Source organism: Protopterus annectens, chromosome 1.part0, assembly GCF_019279795.1.
Source record: "Protopterus annectens isolate FY-2018-M chromosome 1.part0, PAN1.0, whole genome shotgun sequence".
Lineage (NCBI taxonomy): Eukaryota > Metazoa > Chordata > Ceratodontiformes > Protopteridae > Protopterus > Protopterus annectens.
Window position 1 is genome coordinate 983,167,135 of NC_056725.1, and position 17,369 is coordinate 983,184,503.

Sequence of the window (17,369 nt, forward strand, 5' to 3'; positions counted from 1 at the left end):
ACACACAGTTTTAATCATTCTTATATCTATCATAAGACATATCTGAAGTTTTGATTACTTTGCAAACTGACCTCTAAAGTATCTCCGTTAGAGCAATACGTTACTTGTGCATGCATGCTTGCAAGGCAAGAAAATTATATTAGTCCTGTGCAGAAATATGTGCTCTGCTTCAGCATGAAGTCACAACACTGTTATACCTTTTTATAGCTCTTTAGATCATTACTCATAAGTAAATAAAAAAAACACACAGCTTTATTTGTACTTAGCATTGTTTTTTTCAAAAGCAGCAATTTCCCCTGCTGCTTTGGCATGAGTTTTATCATAGCTTCTAAGGATAACATTTCTTTATTGATTGAAGGTATTATTGTAAGTTTTCATGTCAAAGTACCATGGTAGTAATTAGCCTTATCATTGTCAAGTCTAGTAGCAATTAGGGAAAACAAAAAGCATCTCTTAAACATGTACAGAATTTTATAAGAAAGAAAAATATGTACATTGTGCTACAGAATTTAGGGACTATATTAGAACATCGAAGTTTCAAAACTTCGAATGTTCTAATATCTACCCCTATTCAGCGAAGGCTGAAAATACCGAAGCAACAGAAAACCAAATTTTTTCCTAGGGAAAGAATTCAGTTGTCCATTTCTGTTGCTTTGGTATTTTCAGAACTGTGGTGGAAAGTTACGGGTCGGGTTCAGGTAAGTGCGCGATTGAGTGCTGGTTAGGTTAGTTAGGGTTAGGGTGCGGGTTAGGTATGTGTGCGATTGTGTGGACATGAGGGTTAGGGCGGGTTAGGTGAGTTAGGGTTAGGCCGCGAGTTATGTATGTGTGCAATTGTGTGGACGTGAGGGTTAGGGCAGGTTAGGTGAGTTAGGATTAGGGCACGTGTTAGGTATGTGTGCGATTGTGTGGACATGAAGGTTAGGGCAGGGTAGGTGAGTTAGGGTTAGGCCACGGGTGAGGTGAGTGTGCGATAGTGACGGACGTTAGGGTTTGGGTTAAGGTAAGTGGATAGTTAGTGGTGTATGTATAGTTTAATGTAAGGTTAGGTGTAAAAATTTAGGTGTATGTGTGTGGATTGCTGTTTGTTTGGTGTTCTTGTGTTGTATGTGTTTTGGAACAGCAAATTTTTTCCCTAGGAAAAAATTCGCTGTTCTGTATGTTTGATGTTTTCAGCTTTCGCTGAATAGGGGTCGATATTAGAACATTTGAAGTTTTGAAACTTTGATGTTCTAATTTAGACCCAGATTTTAAGATGGCAGAAAATATGCCTTTGTTCTATAAACAAATAGTAATTGATGTTCTGATGTCATAATCCAATATGCAATGAGCTTGTCAGCCTGACAAAATATCAAATATATGTTCTTGTGAATTGAATGATGAAACAAAGATAATGTACATCTGCCCCGAGTGGAGGATACCATACCCCAGAGGAAGAAACTGATGAAGTCTGATTACAGGAATACAACAATGAATCACCTTGAATAAAAAAAAAACTTTTCTTTTTCTTTTTACTTTCATAAAAAGGGGGATCTGAGAGAAGGGTATAGAGAGAGATGAATCTCTTTAGCATAGTGTTATATGGAAGGAAACACAGCTGGGATGGAGGCTGTCCAGCATGAAACTAAATATTGGAGATGGTGTCCTCTCGGATAGAAAGAACAAGTTTTGGAGATATATGGGCTGGGAGCCTTATGAAGTAAAACAGAGTGCCAGGGACATTGCCTTGGAGTTTATTGACCAGAAAAGTCCTATGAATTGTAAGACATCATTTTCTTTGAGACATTTTTTGAGTCGACATGGCTTAATACAGCAATTATTTTTCTTTTTCTTTTTCAGTTGTGGCATTCATTGTAATTATGTACAGTTGAAAACAGCAGGATGATCAATGTTTATTACACTAGTGGAGAATGTGTGCAATGTTTGGTCTAAATATAATGCATCATAATATGAAGGCATTACTGGAAAATGCCAGGAAGATATTACTAATAAGGGATGTAGGACTGCTAATCCTAAAAGTTCCTGAAAATATTCTAGGACTTTCTGTTAAAATTCTTAAGGGTGTCAGGATTTGCAACAAGTATGGCAGGTAGCCAGTCCTTTAATCTCTCACTCATTAGGTAAGTAACTAGGGAAATGGGGAAAGAGAACTGCTTATATAATCATTCACTAAAAACAATATGGTAGAATTTGCAAAGTTAAAAAGACTCAATGAGCGGGCTGTGAAGGAATTTGGAGAACCCGGAAGAAGAGAAGGATACACTGCAGTCAGAAGATGCATGCTTTTAAGAAAGCATGAAGATTGTAAACCAAGAAAAGAAGAGAAGAAAACAAAGAGCATTTGCTTTGTCAGAGTGAGTCTTTTGGCCTCAAAATATCCTATCAGAATTATTGGAGTGCACTAGATGATGTTTGATGAACCATTTTCTTTTTGTATGTTTTGGAGTTGGAAACAAGAGACTTTTATTAATCTCCTTTGTATTTTGATTTTGCTTGCCTAAACCAGTGGTAAGAGACAGGCCCTGGGATTCAGTAATCATGTGGCTAGAGGTGAAGTCTATACGATTTAAATGCATTAGTGCAATGAGCAGCAGGACTCATTGAATATGCATGCTGCTCATCTCACTTACACGTTTATAAGCACTCTTTCATAGACAGATAGAAATGTTAGCTGTCATGAAAATGTGTAGGGAAGACTTAGCACATAATGTAAAGAAAACAGCTTGCTTGTAGCCCACTGATTATGTGAGTACATGCTGACTGCTTATACAAAGTAAGGGCAATTTGATTCAGATGTGGGGGAAGTTAAATTGGGAGAATGTACACAGAATACAATGGAGTTAGTGCAGAAATAAGTAAGAGGGGAGGGTAAATGGAGAAAATGTACTCAGATAATGGAGTCAAATGTGCTTATGTCACAAAGAAGCATTTGTAACATAAATACTTCCATATTGATGTAATAATAATTAATCCTGTTCACAATTCTTGACTTTTATGCTCTTAAATAAAAATGGCCTTGCTAACAAAGGATGTGAGAAGGACACAAAGTAACAGTATAACAAAGGGGACTAAATGTGAAAGAAATGTTAATAACTAGCTGACTCAAGATAACAGTAAGGACAGTAGATAAATTAGGGAATATTTGCATAGGCTGCAGTTATTGAATATGACATGTATATGCATAGAATGTATGTATGCTAACTGACAGTACTGCTGTATTCTTCACTTCATCATGTATAAATGCAAAGAAATGAGCCCACAGCTGTTGCGGCATGCACATGAGAAAGGGTTGTGTTTTTGCCATTTGTTGTCATTTGCAACCATAAAAGGACTATATAACCATTAAACATGTATTAGACAAGCTTGTGTTGAAGATTCATGTAAATTCTAAAGAGTAATATAATCACACTCAAAATACACAAGTGACAAATAATGTAGATCTAATAGCGTTTCATTAGTTCAAGGTCTTTCTGTAATGGAGTGCATCTATTACATGATTATACTGGGCATGTTCACAAAACATTACAGTGAACACTACCATAACCACAAGAAAATATCCTGACACCCAATCATACTTTACCACAAAGGTACCTAACCAATAGGATTACTGGCCTCAAACAGTTGCCCTATGCAGTACGATTGAAAAAGCTAAGACTGTTCTCTGTTGCATACCGCTTACTCAGAGGTGATCTCTGTCTAACGTACAGAGCCATGTCCAACCCAGAATTGTTGAACATGCTCCATCTTAGCAAAACCAAATCTACTCGAGCTACACGCTCTAGGGATATAAACCTCAACACAACAATGAATAGAACATGCTGGAGGGATAGATTCCCTTCGCAGAGACTTCCCTTACTATGGAACAGGGTCCCGATCTACATAAGACAGAGCCCCTTACTATCACTCTTCAAGAGGAACCTTGATGAGTGGATAGGTAACAGAAAGTTCATACTGGGGATCACACCAACAGCACTACTAGATAGGTGCCAAGGGTACAAGCTGCTAGTACAAGGGTCTAGGGAACTACTAAAGGGGCGGTGAATACTGCACAACGTGGCTGGGATAATATATGCCTTCGGGCAGATAGCCCAGTACCAACCTATTAACCTATGATGATCTAGCATCGTGCCATACAGTAACACATGTTACCCAAGTCCTTATGTCCTATAAAGCTATACTGCGTGAAGAAAAGAATGACAGTCATACACAAATGTCTGGATGAAGACATGCCTGTGAGCAGTGCCATACTCAACATCTGCATCTTGCCAGATTAGAACACATGCTAGAGCAGATATAAAAAAGCTGCATATCAGGTATTGATGCCACAGAAATAGGCATACTGTTTGAATCATGAAGAACACCTTTGAAGGGCTTACAAAACTATCCTATTGTAATGGGTATGGATCCCCTACCTTGGAGTGTGAGGCCTAGAAAATGTTGCCTTCAGACTGTGCCATGCCTACTTTCTTTGCCTAAGTCACTCCTGCTTGAAACAGTTATCTGACAGACAGATTTTATTTGATTCAAGCCCCTGCATATCATACTACACATTGTGCAAAGCTGTGTATTATCTGCCTTTGCCACAGGATATAGCAAGGCATCTTGTCACAAATAACTGAAATAAACATGTGAATTAAGGAAGTTCTTTTGATGATAATTTGTGCAATATTAATTTGTGGGAATGACACAAGGAGGGTACCTATGTCAAAGTTCACAGAAATGTAAGCAGTCTAATGTCAGTGTTTTGTTTCTTCCCCACAGAAGCTTTTTCTTTTGTTTTCTAAACACACTGTCCAAGAACTGAACTCTGCTCTATCTGTGTAGATTTGCTGTGCAAAACACTATTCAATGCATGTGCCACATGAGTCCTCACACTACATTTGCAGAACAACCATTTAACTGCCATGAAATTGTAAAATGTGTTTATATTTGTTTGCCCAAATTAAAAATGGATACTAATAATATGAAGCAGTGTTATTCGTGTAACATAATTACATTCATACAATGTTGCTTTTTACTGGAATTGAACAGCAAGCTTTCTAAGTCCACCAACTAATGGAATGTGCATTAATCACATACACCACAATGGAAATCTTAACACACTTGTGAGACCTTCACCTTTGTGAAGTGATTACATCATATGATTGTGTTGAAAACAATTTGAATGAGATAAAAGGGCTTGGGGATACTTCTCTGTCTGTAATTGTACACATTATAAATGTGGTGGATGTCATTCTTGAATAACATTATAATGACATACAATGCTTACAGTCAGTCAATGTGGGTTTTGCACACCTGACTATATGAAGTTATGTGATAATCTGAAGAATGAATGCACCATTGTATAACTGTTCCTTTCACTGGGAGATAGTTGGGTATTTGAAGGTATGATATCATGAAATTGAGGCAAGGGATGTGTGTGCTTGTAATTTCTTTAAAATACTGTTGCTATATCTGTATTTTTCACACCACATTGCCTGATGCTAGATATACCCAACCACACATCATGCATAATGCAGTCATCAGTATGACGATCATGCACAATATGTAGATAATTGCCTTTTCAAACATGCCTTACTAAGTCGACAATATATAGCACATTGTTTAATTTCCTCATGCCATGGGAAAAACCTTAGTAATTCTCTTAAGAAAGCAAAATTTCATCAAATAGCATCATGAGTACCAAATAAAGCATTTCTCTCATGGCTATACTTGAACACAGCAGATAGCTGGGTAACAACATTGTTACCTACCTGCACATTTACAGTCATACTGACACAACTGAGTCTAAAAATGAATGACTAGACTTGAACTGACTATCTAGGATCGCAAGTTGCAGAACACTGCCTGCATCACATACCCCACATGAGATGTTGATTTAGAATTGTGACAGTGCACATTTGAATGAATGACAGTACTGTTGTTTAATGGAGTGATGTTTCTGCTAAAAAGGAAAGAAAGCATTTGAAGAGTATAATAAGACTACACAGTTACACATCCTATATGCGTTAGAAGCCTTCTCTACAACGCATGATAGACACACACTCACATTAGATAACCAAAGCCTTCTCTACAATGCACGATAGACACACACTCACATTAGATAACCATCACTGAATTCAAACCACCTACCTATGTAGGTTTACAGTCTAGAGAATACAGTATTAGTAGCCAATGCCACAGAATAATTTGTACAAGTGTAAGGTACTTTATTTTTGAAAGCATGATGTAATCATTGTATTTCCAAATCTGGATTTTGCCTGGGATAATACAAATTTATAGGGTAACCATCTGCCAGTTAAAATGTGTCTCCTTAGTGGAAATTTACACAAAGGGTGTTGTCACAGGGCCAATTATACCTGATAATACACACAGTCACAATATTTAAGCAATGCTAGATTTGAACTCCCTTCATATTTAGTTACAGAAGTTAGCTGTCACAATATTAACCACAAGTGCCACAAGAGAAGTCTGACTTTTGCACTGAGAGAGTGCACTTATGAAAAGATGACCTCAGCGGTATGATGTGTGTGGTAAAAGTGGGATATGGGGAGTCTTCTCCTGATGTAAATGTTACACATGAGTTAAAGTAGATACAAAAGCTCTGTTGATTAATCTATATGCACATATTCATGCTGTGTATTTCTATAGCACAGCAGGTATAAGCACATTGATGCAAAGAAAACCATGCAAGTGCAGTTGAAATTAAAATCTTCAGCTTTTGCCATAAGACATGAAATGACATTTACCATCACTCACCATTGGTGTGCATTGCCAAGTCCCACACAAAAGCTGAGAACACTAAATGGGGATGAAAGACTGGGAAAAAGAGACATAGGAAAAGGTTTGCTTATTATCTATTCCTTCACATTCTTGTGTTGTGTTACTCTGCAGTTTGTCATCATAATTATTCAGGTAAGATCTGTACAAGGAAGGGAGCACGCAGATCATACCTCTCAACTGTCCAGATTTTCACAGAATTTACAGATTTTGTGCCTCATGTTTCTGGTCTGTTCCTCATAAAATATGTGGTTTTCTGGATTTTTGTGGCAAACCAGCGAGGGCTACATTCATTAAATAATGACAGGCATTTGAGTTTCAGGCTTCATATCCTTCAGAAATGTATGGTAACACAAGACCTTTCATTCTATCAACATTCTAAGTTTATAACAGCAATATTTAAAAATTGTCCCTATTTTTGGAGCCCCCCCCCCCGTTATTTTTTGCTCTGTCTAGATTTTTTGTGCTAAGAAGTTGAGAGCTATAAAGCAGATTAACACAGCAGTAGGACAATGATGTTTTAAGAAAATGTGTTCCCAACAGTTACACCCAAAGGAGTCATACAAAACATTCAAGAACACTTTGCCATACATCTGGATTCAACAGTTACACACAAAGGTGTCATATATAACATTCAAGAACACTTTGGTATACATCTGGATTCGAACCTTAATATTCCTCTAAAACAAATTGACAGACCCAAGTATTATTTAACCACACCAGACAGGAATTCATACTTCACAAGGTTCAAATAACAAAACAATGAAGCAAAGAAGAATGTACTATGTATTAGCCTTCATTGCATTCATGACAATTACAAAATCCCATAATGTGTACATTACATCCAGTAGCATAAATGTGAAATGATAAAAACTGATGATTCGGAAGTGGGAACAGGTCAACATGGAGACAGGAACAGAGACAATGAATATTCAATTTTTCTGGACAATTTTCTAACATCTTTGGGGTGTGTTGCTGTTAATTTTTTCCTGATAATAATGATCCACAAAGAGCAATAAACAAAAGGAAAACTCAAATTCAAAATTACAAACAATCTCAAAACAGTATATGTTTTGAGCACTTTCTTTCCTCCTTTATTACAATGGAATTTTATCAGACTGAAAGGCTCCATATTTGCAGGCCTTTTAAACAGCCATACAACTAATGAAAAACAACTTACAAAATTCTCAATTAAAAGTTAAAGACATATTCATTAAAAACAGGGTAATAATTTATCAAAATAATAATATTGTACTTTCCTGATAAGTAACCTGTCATGCTGTGTACAATACAGTGTTAAATCAAAAACAGCTATTGAATGCACAAACCCCAAGCGATGCTCTGCTATACTAAAACATCTTTATTAAGTGTTTTTCGTCCAAAAAATGCTTGAACTTCATCAGATCATTTTTAACACAAGTACATCCATTAAAAAAAGGTTAATAATTATACCATGTAATCATAGGGAATGCAATCACTTCCCTTTCACTTAAAGTAGTATACGTGAAGTTTGAAGTATATTCACTGAAAAGTTATTCACTTAAAAATTTTCGATAGTCAGGTAATTTTATATGTAATAACTATAGTACACTCTAAACGTGAATAAAAAACATTATTTTAATACATATCAAAACATTAATTAAAATCTATCTATCTAAACTTTTGAGTTAAAGAACACTTAAAATTGAACACATCTCATTTAAACCAGGGTAGTTCGAGCCTTTCTAAAATCAGTGAATGTGGTCCACCCCTAGCATCAGTTGTTACTTGGTCTATAACTTTAAATTTAAAGTAGTGGTCACTATTTTCCATATTGTGCCTAGCTAAAGCATTTTCTTGTTTGTGTCGGTTAATGCTATAAATGGACTCATATATTCTGTCCTTTAGCTTCCTATCAGTCTTTCCGATATAAAATGCAGGCCAACTTTGGCATGAAGCTAAATAGACCACCATTTTGAGGTACAATTGAATTTCTTTTCTATGTGGTGCCTTCTGTCTCTTATTTGAAAAGTCATTCCTGTCTCTACATATTTACAATAGTTGCACATGTTAACTTATACATCCCATGTTGTCTAACTGAATATGAACAACCTTTACTTAGTATATCCTCGATGTTCCTGCTCCTTCTCAATACAACTTGGGGGGCTTCCGTGAACTTGTTTGTCAAGGATGTTTCATCTAATTAAATTCCAGTTTTAACATATGATGTTCCTTATATGATGTTCTTTATATGTGTCATGTCTACACTGTAAGTTGTAATAAATTTGTACCTTAAAAGTGGCATTTCAGTAGTTTCATTAACACTTACATTTTCAGTTGTCTCAATAGCAGTTGGTTCTAAATTATTTCTAAAAGTTAAAATGGGGTTAAATGTACCATTATGTCTTTTTTTTTTTACTTCCTCCATAAGTTGTAAGATCATTTGGTCAGGATATCCACATTTAAGGAACATGTCTCTGAGATTGTTGCACTCAAGCAGGAAGTCAGAATTCAATGTCATTCGGGCAGCTCTCACTAGCTGTCCCTTGACCACTGAATGCTTTTGATAATGTGGATGACAACTGGAAACATGTAAGAAAGTATTTGAGTATGTTTCTTTACAAAAAAATGTAGCTGTATAACATTGTTGGGTTTTGTCCTTTCTAAGGTTTATATCTAGGTATGCTATTGAGTCCCGATCAAAATTGAATGTAAAGTGTAAAAACTTGTTGTACTGTTAAAGTACTTTATAAGTTCCCTGGCTTGTGTGTTGTTCCCTTTAATAATCATAAAAGTATTATCCAAAAGCCAAGTGCAGAAGTAAATGCTGTCTTTAATGTTTGGATTGTTGTTAATAAATTCATGTTCCCAATGGGCCATAACTAAATTAGAAAAGCTTGCGCCACATGGGGAGCCCATAGCTACACTGGTTCTTTGTAGATAGAATTTGTCATAAAAGTTAATATAATTGTTACTAAATATAATGTCTTAAAGTTCTTCGACAAGTATGATTTCATCAGTTGCAGCTCCTTTAATTCTCAACATATGAAACACCCATTCAATGCCTTCAATATGTGGAATTGAAGAGTAAAGGTCTCGTACATCAATAGTCATAAGATCGTACTGTTCTTTGTATTATAAATTGCTAATGCTGTTTAGAAATGTCCAAGAATCTTTACAAATTTGCTTTATATTAGTGATATATTTTTTTCAAAATTGTATCAACAATTTTTGCACATGAGTAAGTAACATAATTACATGCGTCAACCAAAGGTCGCATAGGGGGATTCTCTATAAATGTATGTATTTTAGGAATCCCAAATAAAATGGGAATCCTTGGGGCTGGCATAGGTAAGTAGTTAAGAATGTTGATATTAATCCTAGATTTGATAAACATGTCATTTAAGTACATCTTTACTCAAGCATAGGCTCTCTTCAACTCATTTCTTGACACTAAACAATATGTGTCAGTCTGTAAAATTTCTTTCATTCTTCTGCTATAATCGTCTATACTCATGATGACCAGCCTTCCCCTTTATCAGGTTTCATAGTTCTTACAGGCAATTGTTGCAATTCACATAACAATGCTCTCTCCAATTTACTAATGCTGCATTTGTGTGCATTAATGAAATTCCTATTCAAACAATTCCTAATGTCAAGTTCACACATAGTTTCAAATAACCCAATTATAGGGTGTGTAGGGGGATTAAATGTGCTGTTAATATAAAACTCATTACGTGTTAATTCATTTCCCCAAACGTAACATTTATGTTTAAAGCCCTAACAAACAATTTCAAATCAAACAATATTTTACATTTATTTAACTGAGGAGGGTTAATTTGTATAGTCATTACCTCCTCCTCTGGTTCATTTTCCATTTGGGGTTCATTTGTTGTTGGTATGAAGCTCGATGGTTGTGGTTCCACCCTCTGGTTTGAAAATTTGAATTGCCATTTGTAGAACTTAATCTAGAATTAGTATACAGTTCATTTTCTATAACTTGCTCTCTGTTGTTGCTGTTATTTGCAATTCTTTCACTTCCTGGTTCACTGGTTTGTTCATATCTCTACTCAGTTGTTGTGATGTCATCCCTTCCTGTTGGTTGTTTGCTGTAACCCCTCCTCCACTATTTAACTGATTGTTAACAAACTCAGTAGAGTTCCAAAGTTGCGATGGGGGCCGTTTGGGATATGCAGTCCCATTCCTGTAGTCTGTAACATCCCTGTTAAGTTTCTTTAGTTTATTGTCCCTTAATTTATTTATATGTTGGTTGATACTTGAAAAAATGCTATTATAGTCATACAAGTATTGGTTAAAATCACTGTTGTTTTTAATCTTCTCATTCACTTGTTTTATCTCCTTTTCAATCTGATTTGCCATTGTTTGGTAATGTTTCATCATTACCTCTAACAGTTCAAGTCCATGTCTGTCAAATTATTTCAACAGGTCCTGGTGGAACAGTGAACCTGTTTCAAGTCCAGTTGGGTATTACCAGACTCATAAGCCTTTAGGGACTATATTCTGTTTTATGCATTCACAAAAGTATGAGATCTCTAATTGTAGTTTTTTTGTATTTAAGCAGGCTGTAGTCGAAAAACTTCAGATGTTCTGTTATTAATATGGTTCCTCCAGCCAGGTGTCCTTCCTTGTTCGCTCCAGGTTGTAGTTGTAAAGTAGGTGTAGAAACCAACCAATTATTCAGGTTAGGGACCTCAATAAGCCCAGAGGAACCTTCGGTATTAATAGGATGCAATATTTCATTACCCAAGTTATGTCATTGTGGTCTGACTTGCAGGTTATCCTCGCAGTCCAAAAAGGCAGTTACATTCTGTACTGAATTAATCAGGGAAGTAGCAGCAACTGTTGGATGTGTTAAAACTGGTTGCTGGGTGTTCTCTTGGCTCTTGACTGAAGTGTCCCTTGTAAGGTACAAATTTATTACAACTTGCAGTGTAGACATGACACATATAAGGAACATCATATGTTAAAACTGGAATTTAATTAAAAATGAAACATCCTTGACAAACAAGTTCATGAAAGCACTCCAATTTGTATTCAGAAGAGGCAGGAACATCAAGGATATACTAAGTAAAGGTTGTTCATATTTAGTTAGACAACTTGGGATGTATAAGTGTAACATGTGCAACTATTATAAATATGTAGAGACAGGAATGATTTTTCAAATAAGAGACAGAAGGTACCACATGGAAAGGAAATTCAATTGTACCTCAGAATGGTGGTCTGTTTAGCTTCATGCCAAAGCTGCCCTGCATTTTACTTTGGAAAGACCGATAGGAAGCTAAAGGACAGAATATATGAACACATTTATAGCATTAACCGACGCAAACAAGAAAATGGTTTAGCTAGACACAATATGGAAAATAGTGACCACCACTTTAAATTTAAAGTTATAGACCAAGTAACAACTGATGCTAGGGGTGGACCACATTCACTGATTTTAGAAAGGCTCAAACTACTATGGCAACTACATTTAGACACATGTCATTACCCTGGTTTAAATGAGATGTGTTCAATTTTAAATATTCTTAAACTCAAAAGTTTAGATAGATTTTAATTAATGTTTTGATATGTATTAAAATAATGTTTTTATTCATGTTTAGAGTGTACTATGGTCAATTCATAAAAAATGACCTAAATATCGGAAATTTTTAAGTGAATAATGTTTCAGTGAATATAATTCAAACTTCATGTATACCACTTTACATGAAAGGGAAGTGATTGCATTCACTATGATCACGTCATAATTATTAACCTTTTTAAATGGATGTACTTGTGTTAAAAATTATCTGATGAAGTTCAAACATTTTTTGGACGAAAAGCACTTAATAAAGATGTTTTAGTACAGCCGAGCATTGTTTGGGGTTTGTGCCTTCAATTGCTGTTTTCGATTTACCATTTTCTTGCATTTTTATTGTTAGTTTGTTACAATACAGTGTTTCCAATAGGGAGCAAGCAAAGGTCACAAACTACAATCATGATCGAGACATAAGCATCATAACTGCGGGTTGCCAAGATATGTAGACAGCACTCACACATATAATTGGGATATAAATAAAACATTACATTTAAATATGATTTCCACATATTTTTGGATTGAATGCCTTGACACTATGGCAAAAGCATTTTACAGATATGTGAATTATCTCACACCGCACAGGAAATGTTACTTCCAAGTCTTAATTTTATTGATTTGAAGGGACAGTCACAAAACAATGAGACAAGGGAGAATTTAGGCATCAGGCTTTCTCAGTAAAGACAATTGTAATATTATGTAAGGTGTACATTACAGCCATTAGCATATTAAATGATCCAAAGCAGAATACTTCCTAACAATATTTACAATTACAACACCCTATGTGGTGTACATTCAACACTTCAGCCTGTTCAAGAGAAGATTAGCCTGGCTATACATACTGCATAAAGGCTAAACACAGCAGCATGAAGGACACTAGAGTAATACAAGTGAAGGAGAAATCTCACAAGATTTTCAGCCTCATAAAACCCTATAGCAATCTGAAGAACCTGCGCTCCTCCAACAAAATATTGATGCATACTTCTCTTTCTAAGAACTCAGCAGGTGACTCCACATTTTCAAACTCAGTTGGGAAACTATGGAATCAACTACCTCAAGACCTCACCACTCAAACATCAATCCCACTATTTAAAACTAAACTTAAACATTTCTTTTCCAACCACTGGCTTTGCTCTTGCAATAACCCAGACTAACCTTTCATACCTCCCTGCTATGAGATTTTTTTCCACTCTCTCTTTATCTCGTATAACTAACTCTCTACATAACTCTCTACAAAGCTGTTTCTATTACCTCACTTCTAATAAAGGAACTAAATCTCTACTTTCCATCTTCTTTTAAAGATGTATTAGACTAACTAGGTACTTTATCTGTACTGTCATATTGTATACTTTTCTAAGTAATAGAGAGTCTCCTTACTGTACCTCATATTTGTACTCAAATGTTCTTAATTCTAACAGAAGGTTTAAAGTAGATGTTATTAGATATTATTTGTATATGTTGATATATTCTGATAAAGTTTTGTTTTAGTCTTACTATAGTAGTACTGTAGAGGAGCTTTTCTCCCCGGGCCTCCACTGAAAATGGACATGTATCCAGTTGGACTAGCCCGGTTAACAAATGTAAAATAAAATGTAAAATAAATAAAATAAAAATAAATATAATGTGTGTAATTACATTCCCCTTAAGTTAGAGGTAGCAGGCATTGCACACATACTGAGGTGACAGAGTGATAACACAGAAGGGGGAAGAGACATAGAGAGGGGGAGAGGAAGGCAGGGGTCAAGTAGGTCATGACAGAAGGGATAATGGTGCCTCATAGCAAGATGTAGGCAACAGCTACACAAAAAACAGTCTAATAAAAACTGTCAATAAGATTTTGACATAGCTCTGGATTAAAACCTTTGAAAGTATGATACAATGAGTGTATAGATCTTATCATTATCTCAGCAGACCATAATGGAATTCCTAATTCACACCGTTAAAATAACACACTTGAAGGGACAGTGAAAGAAGACAGAGAGTTTTGTTTATGGAACATTTAGGACCATCTTTGTGATGTGTTACCCCTAACTGTTTATTCTATATTATTCTGCAATGCTCTGTACAATTGAATGTTTGCTATAGGCAGCAAGATGGCTTAGGAGATAAGAAACAAGATTAAGACATAAGCAGAATAAGAATGGTTTACAAAGTCTCCCTTCTCGGTGTGGAATGTTTTTCAAATGCTTTCTTGCTGCACTGTTGAAATGTGATAAATACAAACATTTGCAGTTTAACATATGACAGGAATATAAAATGATAAGAAATAATAATTTGAATTACAGCTATAATTGAACCCTTGATACCATGTGAAATAATCAATCTACAGACAGGGAAATTATCTCATCACGCAACATAGGAACTCCTAGATCATTACATCCAGCAGCTGAAGAACTGGTAGAGTAACTGTTTGAAAATAGTGCCTTTATTCTGACTTTACTCTGTTTTCCCATGGGCCAATGGATTAAGCATATTTGTATAAAAGTAACCAGAGCAGTGTAGGTGATGGCAAAGAGACACTAGTTTTTGCCATAAGACATTAAAAGCCATTTACTGTCAGTTAGCATTTTGTGTGTGATACCAAAAAAGTGGCCATGACTCTTATGTACACTTCTATTTTTGACCAGATTAAATGTGTGAAAAGGGCTTGATAGGATGGTGGTGAAAATGGGTGTGAAGCAGAGAGTTGGACACAGAAGAAAGAATACAGGAATTTACAGGATGGTGGTGGGAGAGCATCATAGCTATCCACTTCTTCACAGCATAAATGTAGAATTGCAGAAAGAATTTCATGAATTTAGAGAGTCATCACACCAGGGTATGGTAGGTTACGTAGCAGGAGCAGACACACCACTTAACTGTACAGATTTTTGCAGAATTTCCAGATGTTTGGCTCATATTTTTGGTCTGTTGCTCATAAGTTTGTGGTTTTCTGGCAAATCACTGAGAATTGAAGCCACTAAATAATGACATGCATTTGAGTTTCAGACTTTGCATCTTTCAAAAAATGCTTGCTAATACAAATCCTGTTATTCTAACAGCTTTCTAAGTTTATGAGAGCAATATTTCAAATCTGTCCCTATTCTGGGGCCTTTGTCCCCACATTGTTTTAGGCTTTGTCCAGATTTCTTGTGCTAAGAGGTTGAGAGGTATGAGCAGACATACAGGACATAGAAGGCAAACAGGGATGGTGAAGGACACAAAAAGTTGTAGGACATCATGATTGGGGGACATTGGAGGCACAGCAAGTCCATCTTGAGAACAGTGAGACTTTAGGCTTCACCTTCAGAACTGGTTCACTCTCTCCTGTGTCAGTTGCCTAGGTCAGTGTTGAATGTGGCATCATTTGTCACTATGACACAGGACCTTTTTTAACCCTTCCAATTTTGGCACCAAGGCCCTTCCCTATTTTGCTCCCATACAGCCATGTCAGTTCTTGATGGGTTACAAAATCATCACCTTCACTAGCACTGCTACTGGGGTGATCCACGGCACCATCAGCTGCAGCTGGGGCAGAGATACTTGACACAGGTGGAGCAGGTAGGGCAGGAGTTCATAGGTTCATAGGTTCATACTAGGCTATCTGCCATAGGGCATTTATAAGCCTAGCCAGAGTGTGTTTGGCTTTCGCCACCCATTTTAAATTAATTTTGCTATGCCCTTTTTCGAGGTTAGTATACTGTGCCTCTGTCTAACAGTGACACAGAAGTGATACCTGGGGTAAAACTATGATCTCCCATCCACTCATTAAGATTCCTCTTGAAGAGAGTCAATGACGGACTCTGCCTAACCTGGACTGGGATTTTATTCCAGAGTGAAGGGAGCCTCTGGGTTATGAATCTGTCCCTCCAGCATGTCCTATTTATTTCAGTGCTGAGGTTCAAGTCTCTCGAGCGTGTAGCTTGATGGGATTTGGATTTTCTGAGGTGCAGCATGTCCATTAATTCCGGGTTGGACATGGCTTTATACATCAGGCACAGATCGCCTCTGAGCAGGCGATATGCCACTGAGTAGAACTGGAGTTTCTTTAACCAGGCAGCATATGGCATCTGTTTGAGCCCTTTGATCCTCTTGGTGAGGTACTTTTGGGGTCTTTCCAGTTGCTGCAGGTGTCTGGTAAGGTATATCCCAAAAGGGGCATTGTACTCAATTATGGGCCTGATGTGGGATGAGTAAAGAGGCACGATGACCTCCCCTGATCTAGATGTGAATCCCTTCATGATTAGGTGGGCTATATAAAATGTTTTTCTAACCACTTTGGCCACGTGGTTTTCAAATGAGAGATTGCTATCAACTTGGGTCCCCGGGCCCCTAATTACTTCTTCCGTACTTAATGGATTACCACCTATGTGGTAATTTGTGGGCACTTTGTTTTTGCCAAAGGGGATGACTATACACTTTTTGGCGTTTAGCTTGAGGCCATGGCTCTGGCTCCAGTTGTCTGTTTCTATGAGGACCTTTTGTGGAATGCCTGTGTCAGCTGGAGAGTCGATTATGGTGCCTAGTTTGCAGTCATCTGCGAACTTGGTCAGCCACAGTCCTTCCATGTTGGCCTGTACCTCCGAGAAATATATACCGAACAAGAGAGGTCCCAGGCCTGAGCCTTGTGGGACGCCACTTGTAACTGGTTTGGAGTCTGACATGGCTCCAGCAATTCTAACCATGTGGGTTCTGTCCTTGAGCCAGTTTGCAACCCATCTAGTGACATAGGGGTTTATATTTAAGCTGGTGAGCTTATCTATAATGCCCGAGTGGGGTATTGTATCAAAGGCTTTTGCGAGGTCCAGGTAGGCTGTGTGGACCACCTTCCCCTCGTCAATGGCCTTGGTGACTGTTTCAAAGAAATAGACCAGGTTTAAGAGGCAGGATCTGCCCTTAACAAAGCCAAACTGGGTAGGATCCAGTGTCTGTAGGTCCCCAATATCTTTATTTATGAGGTCCATGATGATCCTTTCCATAGCTTTGCAGACCAAGCTAGTCAGGCTTATGGGGCGATAGTTTCCAGGATCCGTTGAGG